The sequence below is a fragment of the Mauremys reevesii genome, linkage group 10, assembly GCF_016161935.1.
Source record: "Mauremys reevesii isolate NIE-2019 linkage group 10, ASM1616193v1, whole genome shotgun sequence".
Lineage (NCBI taxonomy): Eukaryota > Metazoa > Chordata > Testudines > Geoemydidae > Mauremys > Mauremys reevesii.
This window is the reverse complement of record NC_052632.1, coordinates 32716100-32729354: the sequence shown is the minus strand read 5'-3', so window position 1 is coordinate 32729354 and position 13255 is coordinate 32716100. Positions and strand designations below refer to the sequence as shown.

At 44.4% G+C, this 13255-nt stretch overlaps 1 long non-coding RNA gene across 4 annotated transcripts in view; it reads right to left on the bottom strand.

Moving 5' to 3' along the window:
• LOC120372880 overlaps positions 1 to 13255 on the bottom strand; it is a 70402-nt gene that overhangs the window by 31538 nt on the left and 25609 nt on the right. For 3 of the 4 annotated variants that reach the window (XR_005585235.1, XR_005585234.1, XR_005585233.1), the window contains exons 2-3: positions 10497 to 10648; positions 6141 to 7375 (exon numbers count right to left, since the gene is read on the bottom strand). This is a non-coding gene — a long non-coding RNA (uncharacterized LOC120372880). Of the gene's footprint in view, positions 1 to 6140; positions 7376 to 10496; positions 10649 to 13255 lie in introns of those variants that run through there. The other variant, XR_005585236.1, reaches the window with a different exon arrangement.

Here is a 13255-nt window from a genome sequence, read left to right as displayed (position 1 = left end):
CCGCAAGCCTGGGAGGGGAGGAGAATTAGAGCAGCGTTGGCGTGCTCAGCGGAGGAGGTAGAGCGGAGGTGAACTGGGGCGGGCTCCCCAGGCGGTGTTAGCTGCCACACAGGGGATGGGGTTAGCTGCTGTGGACGGGGGGCTCCCCAGGTGGGGTTAGCTGCAGGGGGTAGCTGCTGCTGGAGGGGGCTCCCCAGGTGTGTGGGGTGGCAGGCTGGATTCACTGCCACGGCGGGCGGGGTTAGCTGCCACGGAGGGTGGGGTTAGCTTCCTCAGGGGCTCACCGGGCAGGGTTAGCTGCCACAGAATGGGGGCTCCCAGGCAGGGTTAGCTGCAGGGGGGGTAGCTGCTGCGGGGGGGGCTCCCCAGGTGTGGGGGGTGGCGGGCTGGGTTAGCTGCTGTGGCGGGTGGGGTTAGCTGCCGTGGTGGGGGGCTCCTCTGGTGGGAGGGGTGGGTGGGTGTGGTTAGCTGCCACGGGCGGGGTTAGCTGGGGGGGGCGCGCAAGGTCGAAGTTTCACCTAGGGCACGAAACTTCCTTGCACCAGCCCTGACCATAACCACTGAATGTAGAAAAGTTTCAGCATGAAAAATGAGTTTGGAATATTCAATATTGTTATACAGAGACCCATAGATATACCACATGGTAAGTAAAGACAGTCCCCACTCTCAAAGTCTACACTGTCCATGACGTGACAGGCTGCTGGGGCAGGTTATAGTCAAGATAGATAGAAGGAAAACACAGTGGAGATCTGCAACAGAGAGAGTGCACTATGGATCAGAAAGATTTTGCCTGGCGTCTGAAAGCACTTTGAGATCCTCAGGGATAAAAGTCCCTGCATAAAATATAAGATACTGTTGTTTAAAATAGCCATGGGAACTGCATTAAAAGTTAGAACCCAGCTATCAAAATACATATGGTTTGAGCCATAGGGACTTAGAGCGACACTTAGGCTATGCATACCTTACAGCGGCACAGCTATGCAGCTACAGCCGTAGCCACACTTTGCCAGCCCCCAAAAACACTCCCAAGGAGGGGCAGTAGCTTTGTCGGCAGGAGACGCTACACTGTCCACACCAGCGCTTTTTGTCATTAAAACGTTTATTGGTCGGGGGGGGGGGGTTTCCACACTTGACCGACAAAAGTTTTAATGACAAAAGTGCAGTGTAGACATAGCCTTGGAGTCAAACAGTTGATAATCTAAGAGAAAGAGAAGTGAGTTGCTAGAAGTGTACCCACAAGGCAATATCAAAGGAACCACAACAAGAGCCTGTACTCAGAGGCAGTCACACTGAGAATTCCCTTCTTCCACACTGCTGAGAAAATAAACAAAAGGTTGATCTTATTTTTTAAAAGCTGGTTATGAGCAGATTAAGTAAAATGGCTCCTGTTCAGGTAGTTATGGTTAACGTTTACATAATATTCTCACTGGGAAAGGTTTAAACAGTCCTTCTTGAAGGACTTGGCAACAGATGGGTCTTTTATTTTATTAAAATAATACTAATCAAAACTCAATACAAGAAGTTATTAGACCTGCCAGGCACTGTAATCAAGTCTGAGTATCAATATAGCCCCCTCCCCCCCCAAATGGAGGGGAGCTCAGAATATGCAGGAAACAGGCAATGAACATTTGTATCTGTTGTCATAATTGGGCCTACAAATTTACCCTGTGAACTCAACTGTAAAAAGTAAATGAAAGTTTTTAAAATGTCACAATAACCTGTAACAACAAATGTTAATAAGAAAAGGTATGAAATGGAGATAGAAAGACTACATTAGTCCAAACAAAAAGGCCTATTAATGTAATCCAAGGCCTGTTTTAAGATCATGCCTGATAAACAAGAAAAGTGGAACCAAAAATCAGTAAACCAAAAACTAGGAAAAAACTAATCAGAAACTAGGCCTAACTGGTGAACAAAATTATGAGGGGATGGGCTATTTTGCCCACCACTCCCTTTGTGGGTCCTTAAAGAAAGAAGCTTTGGGGAGAAAATTTGACTATTGGATAGAGCAGGGGTCGGCAACCTTTCAGAAGTGGTGTGCCGAGTCTTCATTTAGTCACTCTAAATTAAGGTTTCGTGTGCCAGTAATACGGGTTTAGAAGGGCTCTTTCTATAAGTCTATAATATATAACTAAACTATTATTGTATGTAAAGTAAATAAGGTTTTTAAAATGTTTAAGAAGCTTAATTTAAAATTAAATTAAAAAGCAGAGCCCCCCCGGACCGGTGGCCAGGAACCAGGCAGTGTGAGTGTCACTGAAAATTAGCCTGCGTGCCGCCTTCGGCATGCATGCCACAGGTTGCCTACCCCTGGGATAGAGCTTCACCACCATGGCTGCCACCCCCACCATCTCCTGGGACTCCAGGCCTTCATTATCCTGATCCTGAGAGCTGTCCTAACCAGACTGGGCCAGAGACTGGGATCCAGATGATACTGCCACCTCTACCGGCTCCAGCTGGATCCCAAACACCACCTGGGATGAAACAGGATTGGACTTTAACAGCAGCAGCAACAACAGTTCCAGCCCATCTCAACTAACTTCTTTCTCTTTTCCTTAGAAGGACAGTTATTACCATCTTCTATGCCACCAAAGAGACTGTCAACCAAGGGTGGGGAGAGGGGGGTTCCTTCTAAAAACTCTCTCCTGCTAAAGGGATGTTGTTAAAATGAAAGCCACACTTAATATTGTACATTTCAAATGCTTTAACTGTTTTGCCACCTTTTTCTTTATTTTCAGCAAAAGGTTAAAAGTATTTTAATAGTGTGTTTTCCATGGTACTAAGCAAGTTATGGTCTTCATATACCAAACCCTGGACCTTGGCTAACACTGCTTAATGTTAGACAGTGACTGAGTTATGGTAACAATTATGGGCCATTTATTCCACCTAAATTAATACAAGAGGACTGCCAGGCACTGTGATCAAGTCTGAATAGCGATATAGCCCCCCAAATCGAAGGGTCTCTCAGAACTTGCTGGAAACAGGTACTGAACATTTGTATCTGAAGATATAGCATACAGGGAAGGCTGTATTTCCTAACCTCTCTCAAAAAAGACTACACAAAGGGAAATCTATCTATTTTAGGTACTTATATGCCCCCTATTACCATAGTATCTGAGCAATCTTTAATGTATTTTTCCTCACAACACTCCTGCAAGGTAGGGACTTGCTATTATACCCATTTTACAGATGAGGAACTAAGAGAAACTGTCATCCACTAAGAGATGCTAAAGGTTACCCAGGAAGTGTGTAGCAGGGCAGGGATTTGAATCTAGGTCTGCTATGTCTTAGACCAGGCCCTAACCTACTTCGCCAAAGGAGTGGCTTTCTAGACTTGAGCAATTTCTTCCCTGAGGTAAAATACAACACGTGCTGTAGGCCCTGTGCCAGGTTAGTATTCGCTCCGAATGATTATTCCAGTTTTTGCAGCTTTGTGGGCAACCTTCCCCTTTTTCCAAATATTGCTGTCTAGAAGGCCTTGTGTGAGTTTTCACATATGCAGGAAGAATGCAGAGAAAGGACCTCTGGGGCAAAACATTTAACAAATAAAATTCATATTATCTAAAAAGTAAGTGGTAGGAAAAAAAATAAGTAAATAAATATTAAACTTGCATGCACATCTCTGTGAATTACATATCTGCAATTAATGCTGTAAAACAGTGGCTCTCAGAGAGATGTTGCAGCCAGATGGGAAAGATACATTTCATCTGAGGCTCCTTCTGACTATCTGGAAATCGAAGCAGTTGATGCAGAGAGCCTATGAATTTTCCGCACCAGGCAACAGTAATGACAGAGATTCTTTTCATGGCTATACCCGGCAATGAACCCCTCACACACAGTGCTAAAGACAATCCCTTAATCCCCTTCACTCAGCGCCAACCTAAGGGAAGACAGGATCAAAACACACACTCTAGAGTGACCTCAGCTTGTTCCAGTAATGCCCAGTCAAGAGTCAGAAGTGTCAATCAGCTTCCTATGTGCCCTTACTCTCCTAAGGGATACATCTTAGATAGACCTGATAAACAACAAAGCCACTTCAGATATGTTTACCACAGGTACACAGAAGCCATTGATATTTTTTCTCATGAGATCTGCTATTTGATGTTAGACAGGCATGCAAAAAAGAAGAGGGCTTAATTTACACAATCAATGGATAAAAGCCAATTTTTTCAAACCAAGGAATCTAAAACATTAGGCTTCTAAATCCATATTTAGGCACCTATATTCTGCCCTTGTACAGCCCCTAGCACCATAGGGTCTTGGTCCATACCTGGGGCTCCTGCACCCTACAACAAAAACACAAATTAATAATAACAATAAATCAAAGTGGCCTGATTTCTAGAAGGGCTGAGAAATCCCATTTAAGACAAAGGGAATGGGGAATGCTCAGAACCTTTGAAAACCAGGCCATTTTTGAACTCTAATTTGAGGGAATTCAGCCCAAGCAATTTAGATAAAAAATAGTGGCTCTGAACACAATGGGGCCTGAGAAAAGGAACACACAGATCCAATTCCCCCAGGTGTTCATACTCTGAATCAAGATCTGACGCTTGTCATGGTCTCCTGTCTTAACAGCAGCCTGAATCACCACCAGAATTTGTGGTATTCAGAATATGGACATGGACCAAAATTGTGTGGCTTGAGCCAATCCCTAGTTCCTAGGGCAAATCTCAAATAACTGTAACTTTTGAAAAGAGAGAGAGGGGAGCTGCTGAACTTCTTGCAGCTTGGCCAATTCCTGGAACGTTTCCAGATTGCATTTTTATTTTCAGTGAGATACAATATTATCCATATGCAGATATTTCCATAAGCATACAGGACATGAAGTCAGGCAGGAAGATTAATGCGTCACATCCATGATGTAAATCTTCTCCCATTCTCCTTTGCTTGGCTGGCTTCCTCCCCGCACCTTTCTGGAGTCTCCACAGTGCAGTACAGGCAGGCTGACCCCCCATATCAACCCCACACAGAGGAGTGGGCTCATGTGATATTATCTGGGTGATATTATCCCTGGAGCTTGAGGCCTCAAAGGAATCTCCCCTTTATCTAGGCTCTGGCAGAGGCAGCAACCTCCTGTTTAACAGAGCACCCCAGCCATTATTTTCCTATGGCTCCACCCCCAGCAAACAGAGCACATTGAAAAGATGTGATCAAAAAAGCACTAAACAAGGGAAGTGCTATGTACCCCACAGCATCTCCCCAGCATTGTGTTTTTCATACACTTCGTGCTGTTATGGTCCATGTCCTGTGTACCTTAAACTTTTCTGGTCACACCTCAAGATAAGGCCTATGGGAAAGAGAGAGGACTTCCAACCACCAGAGCAGGGCTGTCCCTAGCTATTCTGGGGCCCTATGCAGCCCCCCCCATTGGAGGTGAGGGGGGCTGGCCCCAGGCCTCCACGGGGGGTGGTGTGGCTTGGGAGGCAGGGGTAACCTGGGAGTGCAGGCCCGGTCCTGCTGCAGTCCTCAGGGATGGGAAGAGGTGGGGCTGGGACGGAGCAGGGCGGGGCTTTGGGGAAGGGGTGGAGTGGGGGTGGGGCTAGAGCAGAGCAGTGGCGGGAAAAGGCAGGGCTGGGGCAGGGCAGGGGTGGGGGGCCTGGGGAAGAGGTGGGGCGTAGGCTGGAGCAGCATGCAGCTGCACAGGGCACCAGGAAATTTGGTACCCCAAGTTTCCTGGTGCCCTGCGCAGCTGCGTACTTTGCGTATGGGTAAGGATGGCCCTGCACCAGAGGTGCATCTGCAAATTAAGATCCTGAGTTGGGCACCTGGCCCTCCCATGTTTCAGAACTGCTTGGACTGGCTGATGAAACGTGGACACAGTGGTTCTGTAGCAGAGTAATGAAGAGAACCCAAGGGGTTTGCAATCCCAGTAAGTGGCTCTTATCAGCAGACAACACTTCCTTCGCCATTTGACAAATAATTTCCATCGACCAAAAAAACCCCCCAAAACTCCCAACTCTTTTTAACATTGTAAAATTCCCAAACTGTAACAGAGGGTGTGGAAGCAGAAATAACATTAATTCAGTTAATAAAAAAATAAAACATGTCTAACAAGTTATAAGCGCTAGCACTTACATGTCCATCCCTTTCCAGGTAGCCCAATAAGAGATATTGCCAGCTACCTCTTTGGGCTAGTTTTTATTTTTAAATCTTTGAAATGTGACAGATTTCCACTAGAACACAAAGTGCAGAAGATTGTTTCACACTCAGTACGTCCATGCTTTCCTCTTCCTGCCTAAGTTAAACATAATATTCCAAGTGGGAAGAAGGAATTTGGACAGTTCTATGCATCTAATTAAAATTGCTCTAGTTTAAGTCCTAGCTGAATTCTGATTGCTTGAAGCTAAAAAGTTCAACCCTTCTCTTAGGAGGACTGCAAAGTAAACTGCTTGATTAATTACCCATTGATTACATTTCTCTCAATCTCAACCACAAAAAGATAGTAGTAACAAGCGTAGCAGCAAAAAACACCTTATTTGGTCTCTGAGATATTTATGTTAATGTACAAGTTTACCACTGTCAGGATCTTTTAAAAGGATCCTTTAGTTTTTGGCAATGATCACCCCATTCCCTTGGGACACCGGTGGGATTCTTTAGCTAACCAAGTATGTTTTCACCTCTTGATTTGAGGATAATAGGCCTTTTTATTTTGTGCATACAATTAGAAAATCATCTCTATTATCCCTGCACGGATTTTTCCTTGAAGAGCTGAACAAAAATCCTGGATCTAAGTAGTCCCAAAACTTTGGGGATATCACAATTCAGATCTGCTCCGCCTCTGAAGTTGTTGGTTTGGGATTTTTTTAAAATACCACATCTTGCTCCCATCTCATACAAAGTTCAGGTAAATGAACAAACATCCCTTTAAAGATACCCCCCACCTACATAATGAGTTTCAGCAAAGACACCACTGTTCAAACTGCGAGCCAAAATAGAGGGGTTGTCTTTGGAGGTTGCTCAATTATGGAATGATTGAGAAGGCAAAACATGGACTTGGTTGGATGCAGCAGAGGTTTGTTATGAAAAACAACAGAAACAACGTATCATTATTTAGCTTCCCAAGATACTCACATCACTGGTCAATGCGCCAGTGACAGAGTCTATCATGCTTTTAAAGCACTGGCACCTGTTGCGGGCGGTAGAGTCTCCTGGAAGACCCCAACATGGGGAAGCACAGCTCCTGTTACATCCCATTAAATGGTGCAGCATGCACGCCCTTGGCTGGTGCACAGAGTGTGTGGGTCCTCCTGCTCTGTTCACCTTCCTTGCCTCCTCCTCATCATCCCCTTTGGGCTAACTGGTGACGCCAGTCCTTGTACATCCTAAGGAAAGGAAAGTTCCTGGGCTCCCTCTCCCAACAGTAGATGGTTTCAGCCTGGCCAGAAAAGCATAAATGGGTTCAATACAATGTAAAATAACACATTGCACACAGACAACCATAGAAGGAGGGATCCTGTTCTTGGTGGGTCCCTAGGCACCACCATAATAAACATCGTTCTTAATAATGATGGGCAAGTTTGGGCGATAATTAGAGGCCAGACCTCACTCTGTTGTAATGCTGCTGTACAATGCTGCATCACCAATGGGTGATGATGCAGTGGAACATCAGGACATGAGTCTGTGTATCGACTCCATGTCATGATATCAGGAGAGTTCTATGAACAGTTAGGACTTCATGCACAGCATTATTGTGTAAAGTGGATACTCAGATTTTCATGTTAACTACAGGAACTGAGCTCTTATGATTCTGCTCCAAAAGTACAAGCCCTGCCAGGTGAACTGAATGAGAATCGTCTTCAGCTGAAGCCATATTAGGCGATGAGATGAGCAATGCCAATTGCACTCAGTGAGGGGCAGTAGTTTACATATACATTTGTCAGCACAATACACCTCTCTCTCTCTCTCATGAGAAGTAATTTTTCCACTCTACTCCGTGCTGATTAAGACTCAACTGAAGTATTTTGTCCAGTTCTGGGTGCCACACTTCAGGAAAGATGTGGAAAAATTGGAGAAAGTCCAGAGAAAAGCAACAAAAATTATTAAAGGGTTAGAAAACATAACCTATGAAGAAAGATTGAAAATATTGGGTTTGTTTAGTCTGGAGAAGAGAGGACTGAGGGGGACATGATAACAATTTTCAAAAGTACATCAAAGGTTGTTACAAGGAGGAGGGTGAAAAATTGTTCTCCTTAACCTCGGAGGATAGGACAAGAAGCAATGGAATTAAATTGTAACAAGGAAAGTTTAGGTTGAACATTAGGAAAAACTTCCTGTCAGGATAGTTAAGCACTGGCACAAATTGCCTAGGGAGGTTGTAGAATCTCTGTCATTGGAGGTTTTTAAGAACAGGTTAGACAAATGCCTGTCAAAAATGGTCTTCTAGTTATTACTTAGTCCTGCCTTGAGCACAGGAGACTGGACTAGATGACTAATTGAGGTCCCTTCCAGTTTTATACTTCTATGATTCTATATTTGTCAGTATGTCATGTGGTTATTTACGCTATAGTGTACATGCACAAATTAAAAAATGGAAACTTTCTTCTCATGCTTACTGTAGCTCTATTCTGTTGTTAGCAGTTAAGCAGAACTTTCTGGGTACAAGTTGCATGACTGCATTTTTTTTAAAGGTCACTGGGCATCCATTCAAGGGACAGGAGATTCAAGAATGAGAGAGAAGGAACACACTGTATTAGAATCTTAGAACTGTGAGCTTAAACCCCAAACAGATGCAGGAGGTGCAATTTATGTTTTTGGGGTCAGCAAGCCCCAAGGAGGACAGGTGGAAGACCCTTACTGTTCTTCCCTTGTGAGTTCTGTAAGGGAGGACAGCTGCAAGGTTCCATATGAGTCCTGCCAGCTGAGGCTATCTTGAAGATGTGACATCCCTGAATCTCTCAGATGCTGCTCTTTCCCGAACCATCCCTCACCCACTTTCTGGGATGCACCAGGCAGTGGTGAGCCCCACTGAAGCAGGGACTGCAGGAGGTTTGTATCACTGCACTGCATGGATCAACGGGGCAAATAATTCCCTCCCTGTACATTCTGCTCTCTCTCCAAAGACAGATCTAACTGAAACAATCCCATAATCTGGGCGAATAACCATGACACCAAACATCACAGTAGGGTATCCCTACCCCTGACCCAACTGGATGTTTACAAACAGGTCTCTTTCCATTCACCTTTTGGTGGGTCTAGGGGACTTTGAGCTTTCATAGAATAGAATATCAGGGTTGGAAGGGACCTTAGAAGGTCATCTAGTCCAACCCCCTGCTCAAAGCAGGATCAATCCCCAGACAGATTTTTGCCCCAGATCCCTAAATGGCCCCTTCAAGGATTGAACTCACAACCCTGGGTTTAGCAGGCCAATGCTCAAACCACTGAACTATCCCACACCACTGTTTTTCTGCAGTAAATGAAGAAAAAGCAGGACTAGAGCATTTTCCACCCCCTCCTTGGCAAAAATCGAGTTCTGAAACAACTCATAGATGAACTACAAAGGGAGCTGCAGCTAGGGATGTGACTCAGCGTGTTAGGTCACTTCCTGTGATTTTACAAGATAGCCAACACTCCAGGCCCGTCTACCAGAGATCACAATCGAGCCTTCGGAAAGCTGAGAACAGACAGAAAAAACAGCGCAGCAGAACAGACAGAAAGAACGGTGGGATGAATCCCTCTTTACTATAGTTCTGTGAGACTGAATAGTATTGTCTGTTTATTCATACACAAACATGCCAGGCATGAAACTGATCTGGTGCATTTCAGAGCCGCAGTTGGAGTGACACTTCTGCCCCACAGCAGTTATCTGGAGTCAAGTTACCTTGTCTTCTGAAGTAGCAGTGACCACTGGAGTCAGCAGCTGCTGACTCCTAACCTTAGTTACCCTGACTCAGACTGAGGACTGAAAATAAAGTCGAGCTCCTTTACAGCAACTCCTGTGTGTCTGACTCCTATTAGCCCTGTCTTCTGACTGAGGCCACCTTACATGTTCACTCTCACCCAGTTCCTTCTTACATGCTGGGATGCCCCATAAATCACTTAGCCAACTCCTGTGATGTCATGTTTGAAGCACTGCAGGACCTGACACCTGCCTGGCAGCACACTCCAAGCCAATACGAAAAATTGTGTGGTGCCTCGTAGCTGTTGGAGGCTAAGTTTGGGGGTCATGGCATGAGGAAGGCTCAGACTTCTTGGTGGGAGGTTTCAGCTCTTGTTAGAGATGCTAGCTGAGGGAAGCTCTCACATCCGGGCCTTAATTTAGCCTTATGAGATTTTCTGCTTTATTCTAGTCTCCTGTGAGATACATTTCACAGTAGGGCATTTTTTAAGGGCTTTCTTTTAAAAAATAAACATCAGGGATGGAATCATTCTTAGACTACCGTAGGAGTATATGCTGGAAATCACAGGGGGATTGGGAAACATGTGGGTTTGGGCTGAAAAGAACCAAGCCACGAGCAGGCTGACTACCCACTTTCAGCTTTCACACCATACAGACTTACCCTCATTGGTGGCTTTCACATGCAGAATGTAAGAGAGCGTGTTAGAATGCAGCAGACAAGATACAGGCTTAGTCAAGGGCACATTGTATCAGGAATCCTTTTGTACTCTTAATGGCAGCATGAAGGAACAATTGGAGTGAGGCCCAGCAGCCCTGTAAATCAATACAGATATTTATTTAAACCAAATGGCTAGCGAGAATATCAGGCTGCATTTGTAGCCTTTTCCAAAAAGAAATTAACAACATTTCAGGAGATGAGAGCAAACCCACGTGAGAACAAAGCAATTCCTTCTACCAATCATTACAGGACAGGCTTCCAGGATTCACCTGACCTGATACTGAAGTCCAGTAATAGATAGCACCCATTGTTATCAGACTTGATTATCACAAAAGCCAGCAGATTGCATGATATCCCCAAAATGTTCCCGACAGCAAAACATTCCTAAATATATTTGTAGTCATGGTTGGCATTTGTTTAACGTGTGGAGGTCAAATCCTGAGGATTAATAGCCAAGTGTGTTGCAGATTGGCATGGACATGTGTTGCTTCAGCAGGCACATATCCCATTTGGGTGAGAAGCAAAGCTTGGCTTGACTACTTCCCAAGGTTTTGCCTGCTTGCTGGAGTAATTGTATCCAGAACACTAATTTTCTGCAATGCGATAGCTCACTCTAATCTGCTTTTCCCTTTGCAGCTATAGCAGCAGATAGATACATAAATCTCTCTACTATGATAAAAGGAAAAGGAAAGACTGAAAAGTGAAGTTTGTTTCCTTCAAACAAATCCATTTTGCACAAATGCACAAATGCCGGTGTCAGTTTATTATATAACACACAACCCTTTATCGCACAATTGCTCCCTTCCCATCAGTTATCTGCAGAGTTATATTTAATGCCTCTGAAGACAAAAAAGTACATTTCAAATGTTATGACTTTTTGGTAATTTTCAACCACAATCTTGCACCTTATTGGAAAGTACTTCAGATAATGGGGCAGGGTAAATTTAACTCAAAGAAAGCCCTGGCAATGTGTGTGTGTGTGGGGGGGGGGGCGCATCAGGCACAAAGTGACACCCTTCTCTTTTTATTCTGGGCAGCAATTCAAACATCTGTCCCCAAATACTGGGGAAACAATGGATCAAATTAACCCCTGGTGCAACTCTATTGAAGGTAAGGGAGCTACACCAGAGACAAATTTTATTGTCACTAGTGCCACATGAATTCCTACTTATACATTCTTAACTAAAGGACTTTTTAAAGCACCAAGAAAGAGCCACATACAGCAAATACAAAGTATTCTGGCTGCATTTTGTTCTGGCTGTTGCAGGAGTCATGGATTCTGGGATTTTCATGCATTTTGTTTAAATAAAATCCATAGCCATACAGAAAGTTTCGAATGTGAGTAGGTGTCTGTGAGGGTAATACAGCTGAGCTAATTTCAGTGGGAGCTGCCAAACTGAACTGGGGCTGCCTGGGAGGTTAAAGAACAAACCGTAACTCCTGATAAGTAGGACCAGTGGTTTGCTATGGGGAGTCATGGGTTCTGTGATTTCTTTCATTGAAAGCATACCCAGCTGGTTAAAGAGACATCTGCACAGTGCTGCTGCTCTCTTGCTGCATTTTCAGGGGCTGTGTCACATTTACAGAGACGAAATCCCATCCCTGCTCAGGAAAATGGATAATTGGATGCATTTGTGGGTTTTTTAAAAAAAATTGTTTGTATTTTTTGCTTTCCTCTATAACATGCAGTAATGGCTACTGTTGGAGACAAAAAAAAAGGCTGACTAGCTGGACCTTAGGTCTATACTGGTGTGGAAATTCTTCTGTTCCTAAGAATTGGACTGCAGCTTTCAAAAGTCTACTCCCTTTTGAAAAATGTGCTGGGTTTTGGCCTTTGGTGGGGCTGTCTGCAGTATTCTGAATCCTGTAATCAGTGATGAAGTACATGCTTAACCTCACTGCTTGATTGCATGCCTTAAGATATCATACGGACACCACAACGGCCTGACACCACAACTTGGAATCATATGTACAGGAAATCTGTTTTTTTAATATTTTCCCCCCCACACACATACCCCTTTTCTCTGCTAGAGAGGAAGGGCTTGTCCATAGTAGGAAAAAGAATAGAACTGATTTCTATATTGTAAAGAGTGGTGGGTTATGGTCACCAGAACACAGGCCTGTCCAGAACATACTTGGTTTCCTTGCATTTTTCTCCCTCAAATCTTCTGCCTCAGGGAACCCAGTTCTTGCCTCTGTTACACGGGTGCAACCCCCACTGATGGCACTTATGCAAATGAGGAGAGACTTGGGCCTTTGGTTCCCAGGGCTATATCTGGCCCAGAATAGATCCCAAGATCTTGGCTTAACCTGCCTTGCTCTAAGATTTGTCATTAAAGATTAAACTTTTCACAAAACCTGCTTGAAATACAGCCGATTAAACCCACCTGCACTTTCCATACTGGCTGGTTTGGGTGTTTTGTGCTTTGAATTCCAAGAAGTGAAACTCCCTTGTGGTGGGAAGGGAGAGAGCTCATTAAACTGCCTTCTCAATGGTCCTGTTTCCTAGTTTTTAACACTTGGCAGTGCTGACAATGTTAGGCTATGTCTACAGAAAAAACACTTCATTGTTCTATGAATAGTGGGACACTAGACTAGGAAAACACTACTAGTGTGGACACAGCTTATACCAGTGCTATTACCAGTATAGTTTATTTCACTCCCACTCAGGGGTGCTGGAATGAGAGGGCCAGTGGTCGGCA